Source organism: Mycteria americana, chromosome 1, assembly GCF_035582795.1.
Source record: "Mycteria americana isolate JAX WOST 10 ecotype Jacksonville Zoo and Gardens chromosome 1, USCA_MyAme_1.0, whole genome shotgun sequence".
Taxonomy (NCBI): Eukaryota; Metazoa; Chordata; class Aves; order Ciconiiformes; family Ciconiidae; genus Mycteria; species Mycteria americana.
The window spans coordinates 136,244,285-136,260,619 of NC_134365.1; the positions used below are offsets into that span (position 1 = coordinate 136,244,285).

Here is a 16,335-nt window from a genome sequence, read left to right on the forward strand (position 1 = left end):
ACATCTGATACTACTGCTAAAAAAACCCCAAACCTCAGCCCTCCTAACACTCTATTGATTTGAAAAGGTGCCCTACCACCCCATTTATCACTTTATCCCTCAGTGACACCACCACCAAATTTACAAGGAGAGACAGTGCCATAGCAAATTGCTTCATTATCAGTTTTCATTTCAATAAAACATGCAATTTGCTGTTGCATTTCTACTGAAACGCTCTAAATAAAAGATTTGGTTTCATTAAATAAATGAACAAAGTACATTTTGCAGTGTAGCCTTTTGCATTTTTCTCCTGGCACTTGCTCAGCTCTTCACTAACTGGTATCATTCACTAATGCAATACACTTCCTAATCAACAAGTTCAAATGAATACAATTCTCCTGAGATACAAAATGGGTTAATTTCTAAGTAACAAGAAAGTCACTGATGCTCTTATAGAGACTGAACTTTGTTTTAGCTAAAGATTTCTTGTATGATCACACTGACCCCTCTCTCTCCGCCTCCAGGGATACGTGTTTCTCTCTAGCATGTCTGACATGTCTAAAATACTGCATTTATTGTTTGGTTTCATTGATATTCATTTTCTTTTAACTTGAGTTTTAAAACAAAGAAGAAATTCATCAGCATAAAATGAATGCTTAACTACTGTTCTTTTCCCTTGGCTTTACTAGCAGAAGTAAAAATAACAGGAGGATAAGAGAGGGGAAAACATAAATGCATAACTAGCCTATTTCCAATTTCAATAGTTAGGATACATTTATTGTTGTGGGACTATTTACAGTTTTTATATATTTGTTATATTATATTAATATTGCATAACTGTTTATAATTGTGGGACTATTTTCAGGGTCCCACAACACAAGGGTGTCCTACACTTGAGCTGGATCTGCCAGTATTTATTTCAGGAAAGAAGGATTTTAGGGTTTTTTTCCCCCACAATGGACTGCTTTTCTTCCCTCTGAAGGAGCAATCATGAAATTAAAAAAAGTGCTGTTACATTAATTTTGAGCCAATCAATGGCTTTGACAGCATCAAATACAGCACTGATATTGCTAATAGCTCAAATTTGTCTTCTCTCCAAACAATGGTTGTTCTGCTGAATACCGTCTCCTCACTTGCCCTCTTAGGAGAATCTCAAGTCTTCATTAGTCCATCTCAAACCAGCCAGCCATGACTGGAATTGTGATCTGAAGACTAGGACTAAGAGCAAAATAGAGCTTACAAGCAGCAAGACCATCTTCATTAAAGGGCAGGTCAGAGTGTGCCCAGCAACCAGGCAACAGGAGCCCCAAACAGAACCATCACGCCTCTCAGGACTCCACCCAAGCCATAGCAAACAATGTGCTGACCCAAGAAACGGGGATCTGAATCACTATCGCACCTTACTTTCAACAACTTAAGCTTTTCTCCCAGTCATCCCCACTTTTCCTTCCACCTACCCCTAAATTCACGGACTTCTAGCACCTCCTTGATCAAAGAAATAAAAAAGACATAGGAACAGAAATTTTACGGTGACAGCAGTAAATGAAGCCTGAAACATACACTCAAAGTTTGGAGGAAAACTTACACAAATATATCCTATCAGTAAACCTCTTAAAAAGGCCAAATCTGGCCATCAAAGAGCTAGTCCAAGGGAATAATCATCCCCTTCAGTCCCAAATGTCTGCATCCTAAAGTGGACATGACAAACATTCAAACTACTACCCTCTTTCCTGATGGAAATATTTCCTATTTCCTGTTGGCTTCTGAGGTGGCTACAGAGCCACCCTGACTACCAACCTGCATGTCCGCACTCCAGACCAGCCACACCTATTGAAGATGCCAGCAAGCAGGTTCTCCACCCAGGCCCAGCAAATTCACTTTCTGCCCTCCTGGTGATACCAAAGAATCCTGAACAAGGGGAACAAGCCACTGTGGAAAGAGCCTCAGGCCATGGCTCTTCATTGCTCCTAACTGAGCTGCTCCAAAGGAAAAAATCCCTCCCCTCCTGCCCCCCAGGTATGTTGGTTCAAGCCACTCCCACTCCATGCCAAAGCCTGCCTTCCTGGGCAAATGCGTAGAAAAATACCAGGCAAAGCCCATGAAGGCCTTCCATGGGGAAAAAGGTTGAAAAACAAGCATGTACAACATTAGAGTAATTTCTGTGAGCTATTTACTATGCAGTGTAGCAAGGTCTGATGAAGAATCATTTGCCATTACAGAATTCCCCCAAATGTTGGCTGATGAAACAGAAAGCTGGGCTTTTACCAAGGTATTGAAAAAGGCTTCAGAGATACAAGGTAGCTGGATGAGAATTTGGGACATAATGCTGTGTTAGCATTCTGGATACTATACCACTGACTTACCCTAAGAGAGAATGTGTCATGTCGACTAAAAAGCAGGCAATAACTCAATTTCCTCAAGCCAGTGATCTGTCCCTTTTTTAGACATAACTCCAAGAAATTGCTACATTTCTCTCAGTTCAACAAAAAGGCAATTTTGTGATGGACAGGCACTGAATACACAGCACATCCACTGAAGCAAAATAAAATGTCATTCCAACCATGCCAATAGACATGCACCAAGCTAAGCTGGAGTGGCACATACTGCTCTTTTTCTGGATAGGAGTCACTGAAGGTTACACTGCAGCAAGTGCTCAGAAATTTGGGTTTCAGAACCTGAACTGTCGAGAGCCTGATTTACAGAGATAATGAATCAGCACCATTTGATCCGGGTGTAATAGGTGCTGCCCAAAATCAATCATGCCTTCAGTTTGTCAGTCACGTAAAGACCAGGCTGCCTCAAGAATAATGGCAATCTTGTAAAGATTTATAGCTGACTTCTAATGAAATCAGGCTGCAGGTCCTTTGGGCAGAGAGCCATCCTTTCAAGCATACCTTATCTTTTAAAATTAGATGAGCTGTGCTACTGGCAGACAAGTGTAAGCTAGGTCAAGCCTGAGGATAAGGAAGCCATATGAATAAGAGCCACTAGGCTTTAATGTCTTATTCTTGCTCCGTTCCATTTGTTTCTTACCTTTGATAAGCAAAGAATGAAAGGTTCCTCCCTTTATTTTTGTTGGTATGGGATTTCCACAATTATGCTACCTTCCCCACAAGTTGTTTCAATGACTATCTCCAGCAATGTGCCTTCTTTCTCTACTTGACCCTTTCTCAACCATATTTGTGAACAGGTGATTATGATCTCCTCCCATAACCTGTCTTGGAAGGTACATGTGGTTGGAGAGGTGATGAGATAGGGACAGTTTTCTCCATAAAGATCAGATGGATGGATGGGTGGATGCTTCCAATAACAGGGGTTTTCCTTTGATGTCTTCTTGCTATCACTTTTTTAATTTTTTGTGATCCACAGACTTCCTTTAGAGTTGTTTTCCTTTGGAAATGAGGACTGCAGAGGACTGAGAAACAGATGCTGTAACATGGGTTTATGATGGATTTGCTTCTGTGCGTTGCTGAGGGAACGAAGTAGGAAAGAGCAAAATACCCTACAGAAGAGAACCCAGACATTAAATCACAACACCCAGGTTAGCACCTGCAGAGCAACAGCTCTTCAAAACTCTTGTTGCCAAAGTTGGGATTGTCAAGGATGGGAATCTAGAGATTACTTAAAGATTTCATTAGCTAAAGGACCCACCCTGCAGAAAATGGGATGAAGCAGCCACAGTCAACTAACAGAGTGAAAGAAAACCTGGCTATGGCACGCAAGAGCTGTAATTTTGACACCAATGCTGAATTTGGTCTGCCAAGGGGCTGATATGAGAACATCAAACATAGGCAAAACAGTATGTGTTTAGGTCTCTGTTATTTTACATCCATGGGACAAACTGACTTTTCTATTAAGTGACTCCTAGTGATTATACATATGTGAAAGAATGAAATGAGAAAGCCTTATTGTTTACAGATAATTTCTTCAGCCTACTCGGAGAAGCAAGGCTAAGCTCAATACAGAACTGATGGAATAATTTCTAGCAATGGCTGTGTTAATAGATCTCAGTGTTTGGGCCAGGAATCAATAGGGAATGGATGTAGTAAGATACCGGAAAGCCAGCAAAGCCTGAAAGAGAATAGGATGAAGACAGACCAGCTCATTAAGGTAGACTCATATTCCTGGGCCCAAAAATGCACTCCAAAAAGAAATAAAAGGAAGAGCTGCAAAGGTGTGAACATGCAGAGATTGTTCACATAATCGTTGAGTTCAGGAACTGCATGCAAATCCAAAGAGGATCTGTAGAAAAATGATGTGAGAATGCCAGTCCATGTTATTGACAATCAATAAAGGATACATTTACACAAAATATTTGCACTTTTTTGTGCACAAAATAAACAAACAAAGCAGCCTCATTTTTTGCACAGCAAGACTTTGGGGAGAATGTTTTTAAAAAAGAGGGGGAGTAGCAAATACAAGTGCACAAATGGGGTGCAGATCACCTTGAAGTATAAGCAAAGCCATCATGTCACTTTCCAGAAATGTTAAATGCCTCTGGGGGGAGATTCCTTCAGGGAGCAAGGAGAAAACCAAAAATCCTGAAGCAAAGTTAGTTCTAGTAAACTGGACCCAACCAGAGTGTAAAAGTCAACAACAGTTGTAGCTTATTATCCTGGAGGAAAAGGAAAATCTGAATCACGCACTATCATGCAGTTAATGAGCAGGGTCTTAATGACATCCCATTTAATTCCCCTTACTTGAAGAGAATTGGGAAAGTGGTGAAAAAGCAAAGCTCCAGAATAGATTAAATACGTGTTGAAATCTGAGCCAGTTTAAAAATGAAGTTTATGCTTCAGCTGAAATTCATACTGGCTTCAATAAAGTTGAAGTTAAGCATCAGAACAAGTTCAAAATTATCATCATAAAAATACTTTTTCCTACAACAAAAAGTACATGAAATACAGTAGTCTCAAAGCTGTTTGATCTCATCTGTACTCAGAAGTTCTGGATAACTGATCCAGTCCAGCTCAAACTTTATAGCTTGAAACACACCGATTTTTCTCAGGGTAAAATCATAAATAGTCCCACATATCTCTGTCATTCCCTACACAGACTTAGGATTAAATCAATGCGCTCTTTAAAAGTGAGCTAAAAAAAATTGTATCTATATATATATACCCCACCCAAAGACATTACCTGTTTTTTCTTTCTGCTTCAGCAATACCAAGATTTTTTCCAAAAGAGTACCTTTAGAAGATTCTTTTTTTAAGAGAAAGCAGCCCCTTTTTGGAAGCAGAACTGCACAATGAGGGGTGCAGCTCTGCAGAACAGGTGCTCCAATTCTCTCTGGAGCTCTGGAGCTCAGGAGCTGCAATGCACTTGCTCTCCACCTATTTATACAGCTTCCCGAGAGGAAATTTCTTGAGCACTGCTCTTCAGAAACAGTCAGGGGAAAATGCCGTTTTCATCGTCCAGCCTGATGTGAAAGCTCATGGCTGCAGCCCTCCAGCTGCGCTGTACGCGTGCTGTTGAAGAGCAGTTTTGTCACCATGCCTCCCGAATCTCAGGCAGAGAAAGGGATGGGCTGAAGTTATCTGCTTCGCATCTGAAGTCACATGATCTCTTTCAAGAGGAACAGCCTTTCTGCTGTGTTGAGGCAATGATTTGCATTTCAGCAGATCTACCACACCGGAAAAAAACGTAAGGGCTATCCAGGTATTTGGCTATCTGATGTGACTGGCATGGTTATGAAAGCTCTTAAGGAAAAAAATACTGAATTTAGCACGAGGCATTGTATCTGCATGCTAGTGATACAGGTGTTCTCCAAAACGCTCAGTCACACCCAGATAATGGGACAAGTATGAAGCACTCAAATCTTGCGCTCAGAAGCACGACACTAATGCCTGTACACTTCATTTCTTCATGTGCATGCACATGTTCTCCCCATAAATGTGTGGCTGGAATTCAGTGGACTCGGTTCATATTTTGGCTCGTCTGCTCCTCATTCAACAACTGGAAAGGATCAGACAAGCCGAGAATGCTGCAGCGTTGCTCCCCTGTGCAATCAGGAAGCCGTGGCGCTGCAAGCTTTGAAATCAAACCCTGACCCAGGGCAGCAGGGCCCACACCGGTGACCTAGCTCCTCGCCATGCTGACCACAGGCTCTCAGTCACTGCACAGGTGCTCGGGGAAGGGCTGAGCTGTCACGGCCAAGGCGATTTGTTACTGCCCACCGCTAGCACAACAGCCCCTGAGGAATCTGCCGCTTCTGGCACGGGGCAGTATATCAATAGCATGGGGACACTGCGATTTTGAACAAACACACACACACACACACACCACCAAACCACTCAAAAATACTAGGTGTCAGTAGAAGTACGGTATTGTAATATCACCAGTATAGTCTTGGGCCCAGTCCTCAGCACCACCCATCCTATACACCACCTTTACCCCCAGTCTGTCCTTCCCTCCCTCTCCAAAAGCCAGGGAGGGGCTGCTTGCTGCCGTGCAGAGTGATGGAACAGAGCACAGCAGCCACTTCTATGGGGTCAGCATGGGACACTGTGGTTCCAAAGAGGACCACAGGTTATAAAGCATGCTGTGGTGGGAGGAAGCTCCACATGGATGGGCACAAGATGGGAATCACTGTGCCCCGTGCTCTGCAGCCTCTCCCACATGACGGAGTCCCACCAGTACTGGATAGGGAGCAAAAGATTTCTGAGAAGAGACAAATAAAGCAAGATCTTCACCCTCCTGCCCCTGCCCCAAAGGTCTAATAATAGTTTAATGTGGTATTTTCAGGAAATTTTTGCCATCAGTTTGGTGACAGTTCTAAAGGCATCGACCACCACCGTGAAGGACAGCGTGATCAAATTGTCTTTTGGGACAGACAGACAACTGCCCTTACTGTAACAGAACAGATACATATATTTAAAGTGCCAAACCAGAAAAGCAGAAGGCACTGTGTGAATGCACTGGTTTGATTGACTGAGCTAGTCCTTTGAGGTTCTGGAGTCCCAGACACAAGCTTCCACTTTCAAAGCTGTTCCTCTCCTGTGAGACGAGGCAGTAAACGGAATACATACCAGGCGTGATAATTCTGCATGACCCAGAAGAGTTTTGATATTTGTTTTTCTGGCAGGATGTACTTTCCCTGATCAGAGTTACAGTAGCTAATCATTTATGTATGATCACGCTGTTCTGCCAAAATGCATGCAAGCAAAAATACATCATAACCTTTCTCCACTGCACTCTGGAGATACACATTATTTATAAAACATTTACGGTACCTGATAAATTCATCTATATTGGCATTTACCAAGATCTCTGCATAATGAGAGGCTATAAGGTTTGTTCCAATGGCGAACAAATCCATCAGAAATGTTTCATCCAAGGTCAATGGGAGAGGGATCAAACCCTTAGCTGTTAGGTTCTGTAGGACATAAAGCCTCCACTGCATGTTTTCTTTTGTTATTCACGGAATTTGTTCGTCCTCTGCCTAGTGGTCTGAGCGACCCAGCAACCTGATAAAGAGTCAGTCTTGCTGGACTGAGCCACCTCTCCAGTTACCTATGGGGATCACAATAACATGCAACTTGAGGAAATACAAATGTGCTTTCCAAATTAACCTTTCCCATTCAAGTCCAAGGACATAGGCTGTACCAAACAAGACCATTCACCTTTCTACATAGGGCAAAGAGAACATACCAGTCCCACCAACAGGGTCACACATACTACCGCTTTTTTGTTCAGCAGTCATGTATCACACACACACTTAAGATGCTGAAAAGGGTTTTAGCAAACATCAACAGCTGCAACAGAAAGTAGGCCAAAATTCTGACAATGTTGTTGAGCAGTCTAGCATGACAAGAAAAAAAAAACAGTTATGTTGCTAGCGCAGAAATCAGGACATCCCTTTACAAGCAGCCCTTCTTGATGTAATACCATGTATTCTGTTTTCCGAATACTTTGGAAACATAAACCTCCTGAGCAAGCCTCCATTCAGGCATTCCACATACATAATTCAAATTCTGCTTCAGGCCTATTTCTCAGAAGCACCCACTACAAAGTGATGTAACCGATATTTTTCAGAAAGACTGAAGATAATCATAGTTGAAGTGCATGTGCTCCTCCTGAGCCCTGGCCGTGGTTCCCCTCCTCTTACCCTACCAAGCTCAAAGAAGTATTTTTACGTGACCCAACAAAGTATTTTAAAGTACTAGCCAGGGGAAAAGTCCCTGCCTGAGAGACCTGGATGTCCAGTCCAGAAAGAATAAAAGGATAGAAGAAATGAAAAAAGAAATAAATGTCCAGAACAATTTTAAAATCTGTCTCAGTCAGTGAGAAAACAGAAATCTGTTCTCACAAATCAGAAGGAGTAGGTTAATTTGGGTGAACAGGGAAAGAAATCTCCCCCTCTCCCCCGACAATTCAGGGTGAGATGATGAATAAAAGACATCAAAACTAGCATCCTTGGCAAAAAGAACACAAAATCAGAAATGTGAAAGAAGGGCAGCTGTAGGGCCTCCAGAATCCTGAAGGCCAAGAAACTACACCACAACACTATGAAAGCATCAGGATACCTTCTGTAAAAATGAGAACAAATTTTTTAAAATAGGAAAAATTCCCAAATTATCAGTTGAATGCAGATTATTCTGAGAAGCAATGACTAATGACCTAATTTGCACAACTCTACCTCCTCTGCAAGTTAGCTTCAGCCTCCACTTAGAGCCTATAGAGATGATAGCTATCTACAGCACTCGGGTTTTGCCAAATCTTAGTAAAGCAACATGAGGAAAAAGAAATGCCTAATGACGGCTGGATCTGCATTTTGTTGTTCTGGTGAACCATAAGCTGCACAGACAGGGCAAAACCTACATCTTGAAGCCTCAAGCTTACCAGACTGTCTCTTCCCAAAAGGCACCTCTGGGTTAAATCAGGCTCTCCAGGTCAGGAGGGTACACAGATTCGACTCGCATACTAATGATCAGTATGTAAAAGGATTTTTTTTTATTTTTTATTGTTTTTTTAAAGACCGAGACCTGCCAACTACTAAGTGCAGCCACCACAAGGTAGGCGGTCAACAAAGTCTATGGAAATAATTTTCTTCACCTCTGTTTTCATCTTATCCTTATGAAATTGCTTCTAATGACAAAAGGACAAAATTTTCTGCCTTGTAACAGTAAATCACCTGCTGCTTCAGCAAAATAATATTTAAAGAGTTAAGGCAACTACAATATTTAGCTACAAATTATACTGTTTTGCTTACAGGCACCACATGCCTCTGAAAATTTACAAACTTACCTTTTATATTCCAAATATTAGTTTCTGTTTGCAACTTTTAACCACAGTCCTGTAAACACTGTGCAGGTGCCTTAATTTGAACTTCTACAAGCCACTCCCTGTGGGATGTGAGCATTTAGTATGGTGAGGAATGACGTAATGCGAATAGTGCAAACCCCCACATAAAACATAATAGATGAAACAAGGCAATTACCGTGTGGTGTAACAGATGACAAAGAAGTCCCTGAACGAATGAATACCCGATGCAGACGGGCACAGAACTGCACAGAAACAGCTGCGCTGCTCTGTACCCTCACAAAGAGCCATCTTCTGCAGCAGACGCACCACGAATCCACAACCTAAGTAATCTTGGATATTGCTGGATGGGAGCGGGAGGGTGAGTGGATAGTACGAGCAGCTCGATCAGCTTCCCTTTAGCAAAGACACACCTACGCGCACCTCGGCCTTCTCGCGCTACATCCACATGTAACAAAACATTTTGTTGTTGTTGTTGTTGCAACAATCCAGTTGCAAAGGAGCACCAGGCACAACGGCCGCAGGCCAAGCTGCGCAGGACGAATCGCGGCGGTCTGGGGCGCGGGGGTGAGGCGGTGAGCGCGGTGAGCCCCCTGCTGGCGGTACCGCACCGGGAGCCGGCCACAGCCCCGCCCGCCCCGCCGCCCCGCTCCGAGCGCCCCAGCCCAGCCACCGCCCGCCCGGCCCCCGCTGCCACCCCCGCCGCTCCGGTCCCGCCGCGCAGGCACAGGCGGGTTTTACGAGCTACGCGACGAGGTGGGTGAAAGGTCCCCGCTCTCAGGGCCTCTGCCCTGTGGTTAAAGGAACCTCCTCGGTGCTCTCAAGGCAGATTTTAGAAAGCCAATGCTCCCGCTTTCACGCCTCATTTTAAAAACGCTCATTGGTGTGTCCCATGCTGTGCCCGAGGGGGCAAATCATTCACTTTCGCAGATCCATTAGGCACCACGCAACAGCTTCCTCAAGGGCATTACTGACACTGACAAACTTCAGGCTCTGCCTTCTCTCTCCACACGCCGTTTCAAACATCGTCTCCCTGTACCGAGGAAATCGTCTACACCTTCCTCCCCCACTGAAAAGAGAGCTGAACCACCGCGCAGGCAAGCAGCGGAGGGCCTGCCCGTTGACTGATTTACACGAAATCCACGCAGGCAGGTTCCCCCGAAGCGGCCGGGGGTGTTGCTGGCACCTCTCACGGAGCTCAGCCTGCCTTTCCCATGCTTCGTTCAACCCGCTGGGTGCCGAGATGTAACGCACCGACCCACCGACCTCTGTTCTCCACTTCCCTGGGAGAACAGAGCAGCCGAGCAAATCAAAGGAGCAGCGGGATGCGCGGGAAGGCTTGCCAGCCATTTCCAAAGGGGGGGCTGCAGGCAATGACGTTAGGAGCGCACAGGCCGAAAGCAGAGATGTACCGAATACATGCAGGGTAAGGGAGCGCTCACAGTACCCGCTGCTTGCGGCCTAAGGCCGTCACGGGGGGCCCCCTGCCCTCCAGGCTCGTTACCTGCCTCTCCGGGCCGCGTTTGGTGGGGCAGGTGTGGGCCCGAGGCTGCCCCTGGAAGGCCCTAAGATGCAGGGGAACGCCTGCAGTAGTCGCAGAAAAACCTTACCTCTGCTTTCCCACACCATAAGAGCTATTAAAAGTGATTTACCCCCTTCGCTGCTCCTCTGTCGCTATCTGAGGGGCAGAAAACGCATTAAAATATTTTTTAATTACTACGTTTTTAATTAACCAGCAATTCAATAAAAACAAAAAAAGCGGAAAAAAAAAAAGCCCGGGGGCTGCAGCTGCGGAGAGCTGGCCCGCCCTCCCTCAGAAGCTGGGCCCCACCGCCCAACGGCTCGCCGCGCGCCCAACGGCTGCCCGCCCACGCGAGTCCGCGCGCCCAACGGCTGCCCACACACCGCGCGCCGCACCCGCGTGGGCGGGGCGGGGGAAGGAGGCGCGCCAGCATGTCGTCGATAGGGGCAGTGCCGCCGAGGGTGGTTTGTGTGGCGGTTCCATAGTGTAGTGGTTATCACGTCTGCTTTACACGCAGAAGGTCCTGGGTTCGAGCCCCAGTGGAACCAACGCCAGGCGTATCGTTTTCTCATTTCACCCTTCGTTTTATTTCATTGTTTCCTTTAAAGCGATGAGTCCCGGTTTGCTTTTTTCTTCCCTCAAGACGGGCACCTCGTAAGCACGTAAAGAAAGGGCAGGCGCTGCTTCGGGCGGAGGAGGCGTGGTGTGTTGCGAGAGGAGCAGAAAGGCCCCTCAAGCAGGAAACCCAGCCTGGCAGGATCCTTTCCAGAGCCTCGTGCAATAACACATTTTTCTAAGAGTATGAGCATAATGTAGACAATGTTGCTGCAGCGCTTGCTTTTTTCCCCTAAAAAGCTCCGTTTCCTGCAAGAACATCAACCAATGCAGAGAGACCCAGCAAGAGCTAGCTTGGGCCAGCACCCTGAGGCGCTGAAGCAGCCAGCGCTCTCTCCACCCGCCTGCCCGGCATGGCTCTGTGGGGCAGGATTTACAAGGTTTTAATCCAGTTGCTCACCGTACTGTACTCCCTGGGCGCCATTTTGTGGTGGCCAGTAGCCCCCATACCTCTGGTGCGGAGGGGAGGCCTGGGGTGGCGCAGGGGCTGTGGGCCTCTCTGCGCCGAGGCCTTGCTGAGCTGCGCGTCGCCCGGGCACGGGAATGGGTGGCTGGATGCCTCATAAAAGAGTGTCACCCCTCCTTTTAAGCCTGCTTAATCTACAGGGCATCGGGGGCCATTTTGCGTCTTCCCCTGGGCCCCTTCTCACTGGTGCAGCTTCAGCCCGGGCTGGCTGCTGCGGGAATGCGCAGACGGGGCCTCTCCCTGCTACAGGTCAGAAGCTTCGTCCTCAGCGGGGCTGAACGCCCACCTGCAAGAGGAGCCTTTCCCCACAGTGAGGGTGAGGGATGCCCGCCTTACTGCGGTCCCTCGGCCAGGTAACCAAGGAGACTGCAGAGGCCAGAGGCAGCCATGGCGGTGGCAGGGAGAAGCCTCCTCCCAGGTGGGGCCGAGGGCGTGCGAGCAGCCACGCAGTGGTGGCGAAGGCTGCCATCCCCAAGGAGACGTCTCACCGGGGCAGACTGGAGCACTGTTGCTTTCACCTCTGTGTTTGGCGAAGTGTTTGAGCACTGGGGAAAGGCCAGCACTTTTCACAGCACACAGCTAGCAAGCACAGTTAACTCCGTCCTTGTTTTCCCCTGTACTATGTGTATCGTTGTGTTTATTAATCGGGAAAAAGAGCCATGTCAGCATGCCTTGGAGCAGCTTAACTTTTGAATTATAACATGTTGTCTCATTTTGCATGTGCAAGCCTTTAGAAAAGGGTAACCTCTGGGCATGGATGCTGCCATGGCATCTGTCTGTGTGTGGGAGCCCTAACGAGTGCTGAGGCCCAGACGTCTCTGCAGGAGCAGGAGGAGGAGGGTCCCTTAGCTCCGCTGAGCTGGAGTTTGCTCTTGAGTCTCTTTGCAGGATCAGAGCAGGAGGGTGTGATTTGCCTATCTTAAAGATGAAAGAGAAAAATTGGCTTAACTTACTTTAATCAGGATCTTATTAAGAACCTTACCTTAATCATCATCGTCTTAAGAAAACTATTAACCTTTGTCAGTGCTTGCTCTTACTAAAGAAACACTCTGGGGTATGGGCAAGCTGCAGTTAGAAATTGCAGTGCAATGCAGAGATACCTGGGCTAGGTTGTAAAAGCACTTTTGGGTAGAAAGCACCCATATACCACATAGTGAAACCTAGCAGGATAAGGTCATAACATTAGGCACCATAATGACACTAAGAGCCTGTGTATCCTGCAGCCTGAAAGTGCAGACGTACGCAGGTCTGGCCTTCCTCTGCTTAGCTTGGTTAGCGGTGTGTGCGTGGCCCACGGGAGGTGAAGCCAAAGTGATGTATGCTGTTTCTCAGGTAAACTGCCTTCCACAGCCAGGGTCCTTCAAGGATACAGGCTCAAAGCTGAATCAGCTATAAGCCAGACTTCTCCTAATGTAGTGTATGCAAGCCTTCAGTATAGGTACTTCCCATCTAATAGGGATGGTGATCCCACGGTGCCTACTCTGCTGACAGCCACAGCTCCCCCAGGTGCATGCATTACAGGCAGTGGGCCTGATCCTGGTGGCCAGCACAGGGTAACTATCTGCATCATGTTTTCTTACATTTAGGAAAAAACCCTCCTTTTCAGAAGAGGACTTAAGCTCACACTTCAGACTCGTGGAAAGAATGTTTTATTTCAAGAGCCAGCTCTTCAGTGTGTGTAGACCATCGTAGCTCCATCCATTTCAAGGGGATCCAGCTTCTGATGGTTTGACTCAAGCTCTGAAAGCGTTGGCAGTCTTGCGCTCTTGGCACGTCAGTATCCTGCTTCTGAGAGATGCCTGTGGTTCACACTTACATGTATAAATGTGTACGTTCCCTAACTGTGCTAAAACCAAAGTACGCGAGTCACACATATGCGCTGAGACATTGCACGTCGTGTGTGTTCAGGTCCCAGACGCATGAATCCATGCGTGCTGCTCTGATTTAGCTGTCTGGCACTCTGACTTTGGGAGAAACACAAAATCGCTACGTGGAATTGTGCTTCTCTCTTGACGTGAGCGCTTTTGCCTCCTGCTTCCCCTCTGAGGGCACATGCTTGCGCACGCTGCCAGTTGGTCAAGCGCCAGGGAGGTCTCCGTGCCCATGTGTGTGTTTTGAGGCTCATGGCTCTCTTTGAGAGCACAGCTCTGCCATGCTCAGAAGTAAATTCATTTCCCATAAGGAGAAAGCTACGGGCAGAAAGTGTTAAGTCTGCATAAGATGCTGGCGTGAGGCTCCTCAAAAGGTGCTGAGCTATAGCTATATCTGTTAACAAAGCAAGGCCAAGGTACGGACTGGAGCACTGGCCTCCGGTCATCCATGCTGACCATTCTTAGCATGGTCTTCATGACCACCCATTCTTAGCAAACTCCTGGTAAAAGTGTGGTTCAGGCCAGCTAACCCAGCTGGGGAAGGACACGTGCCAGGGAGCATCCCCAGGCAGGATGTCGAACAGCCTCCACTCGGCTTCGTTCCCCCTGCTGCCATCCCAGGGGCTTCGCACCCTTACATACCCCCGTGCCTTCACATCACGCCCCTGGAAACGCAAGCTGTACTCTCAACTTCACAGACTAAAAGCATCCCAATGGTGCAGGGTGGCCTTTGTGTTATTTCCCACAATCTGGGGGAAGAAAACACACCAAGATATCTGAGGGCCATGAAAACATACCAAAATGTCTTAAGGCCCATGAGACAAGCGCTGGACCTGGAGAAGATGTGTAGCCAAAAGAGTGAACCTGCCCAGACAGTTCCTGCCTGTGTTTTACATAGCAGTGTGGATGTCACCAAACTGTCCTTTGGACCATTTGTACCAGCCACAGTCTTGTTCCATAATCAAAGCCAGGCTAATTTTTATCCTTTTTAAAATTTTATTTGTATTTTTTATAAAGGGCAAATGTAGCCCTTTCTGGTGCTGTATTGTGTACTGGCTTTAAAATGTTTTCTGTCTTCTGTACCTGAAAGTATTTGTATGCTTGCTAGGAATTAACTACGTGATTCATTTAGCAATGTTGTCTGCAGTGGCAGCACGGTTTTGTTGTTTCCAGTAATTAAAATGAAGGACCATCAACACCATTAGACACAGAGGGTCTGAACCGCATAGTATTTATACAGAGACTTTAATTTCAAGGCTCTTCTACTCTTCATGTGAACCAATTTGATTTTTTGAATGCTACAGACACATTTTTAAACGAAGGCTGCTCTTCTTTCTGGGGGGAGGGAATTTTGTAAGTGGGGAGCTACCAGTCTTGAGGGTGTCCCTTTGGATGAAATGTTCTTTGATAAGAGCTGTGCTAGTTCTGAACATGATCCCTGAGCTATTGCATTTCTTACACAAAATCAACACCTATTTGAAGGGTGGAGTTGACCTTAAACCAAGCAGATTTTAAACTGCTTGGGGTGATGGGGGAGAATTTGGTTTTGCTTTTTTAAAATACAGTAGGTGATTTCTCTCTGGGTGGGCAGCTCTGCCTCCCGGTGACCTGTGCTTATGAGACCATAAGGAGTGAGGCTGAAGCCCTGGGCTGGTTTTCCAAGCTGTATGTGGATGAAGGTATTTAGGGATTTTTAAGCCAGGATTTTCAGGTGCATGGGATTTAGGTACCAAGTGCTCATCAATGCAGAGAGGGAATAGATATCTGAGTGTCTTCAGCAGCTCTGGAAAGCTCTATCTCTGTGACAGCCCATTTTAGACTGGATGGCAAAGAGGGGGAGAGAGAGAGCCTTGCCCGGATACTGTGTAGAGCCTGGAGCGAGATGCTGCACCGTGGCAGATGCCCAGAGGCTGCCCTGGTACCCTCACAGAATCACAGAATCACAGAATCGTATAGGTTGGAAAAGACCTTTAAGATCATCAGGTCCAACCATAAACCTAACACTGCCAACTCCACCACTACACCATGTCCCTAAGCACCTCATCCAAACGTCCTTTAAATACCTCCAGGGATGGCGACTCAGCCACTTCCCTGGGAAGCCTGTTCCAATGCTTGACAACCCTTTCAGTGAAGTAAAATTTCCTAATATCCAATGTAAACCTCCCCTGGCGCAACTTGAGGCCATTTCCTCTTGTCCTATGGCTTGTTACTTGGGAGAAGAGACCGACCCCCACCTGGCTACAGCCTCCTTTCAGGGAGTTGTAGAGAGCAATAAGGTCTCCCCTCAGCCTCCTTTTCTCCAGGCTAAACAACCCCAGCTCCCTCAGCCGCTCCTCACAAGACTTCTGCTCCAGACCCTTCACCAGCTTCGTTGCCCTCCTCTGGACTCGCTCCAGCACCTCCGTGTCTCTCTTGTAGTGGGGGGCCCAAAACTGAACACAGTATTCAAGGTGCGGCCTCACCAGTGCCAAGTACAGGGGCACGATCACTTCCCTGACCCTCAATGAGGCTCACGTTTGTTCACCCCCTGGCTGGACTTTCTGGTGGGCCTTGCTGCCCCAAGAGGGGTGCTGCGTATGAGTGGGAGGCCTCTGAGAAAAAATCAGGAGCAGCCCCCTGCC

At 46.7% G+C, this 16,335-nt stretch overlaps 1 protein-coding gene and 1 non-coding gene across 4 annotated transcripts in view; one reads left to right on the top strand and one right to left on the bottom strand.

Annotated features, from left to right (window-relative positions):
• The window catches only part of PPEF1 (protein phosphatase with EF-hand domain 1), a 42,390-nt gene extending 31,484 nt beyond the window's left edge, over positions 1–10,906 (bottom strand). Inside the window, exon 1 of one of the 3 annotated variants that reach the window (XM_075521606.1) lies at positions 10,745–10,906. The gene's annotated coding sequence lies outside the window, so the exon portion shown is untranslated. Of the gene's footprint in view, positions 1–10,494; positions 10,595–10,744 lie in introns of those variants that run through there. The other 2 variants (XM_075521626.1, XM_075521616.1) reach the window with 2 other exon arrangements.
• A 331-nt stretch (positions 10,907–11,237) lies between these two features.
• On the top strand, positions 11,238–11,310 carry TRNAV-UAC (transfer RNA valine (anticodon UAC)). Its single transcript has one exon. It is a non-coding gene; the product is annotated as a tRNA-Val (tRNA).
• Positions 11,311–16,335: the final 5,025 nt, after the last annotated feature.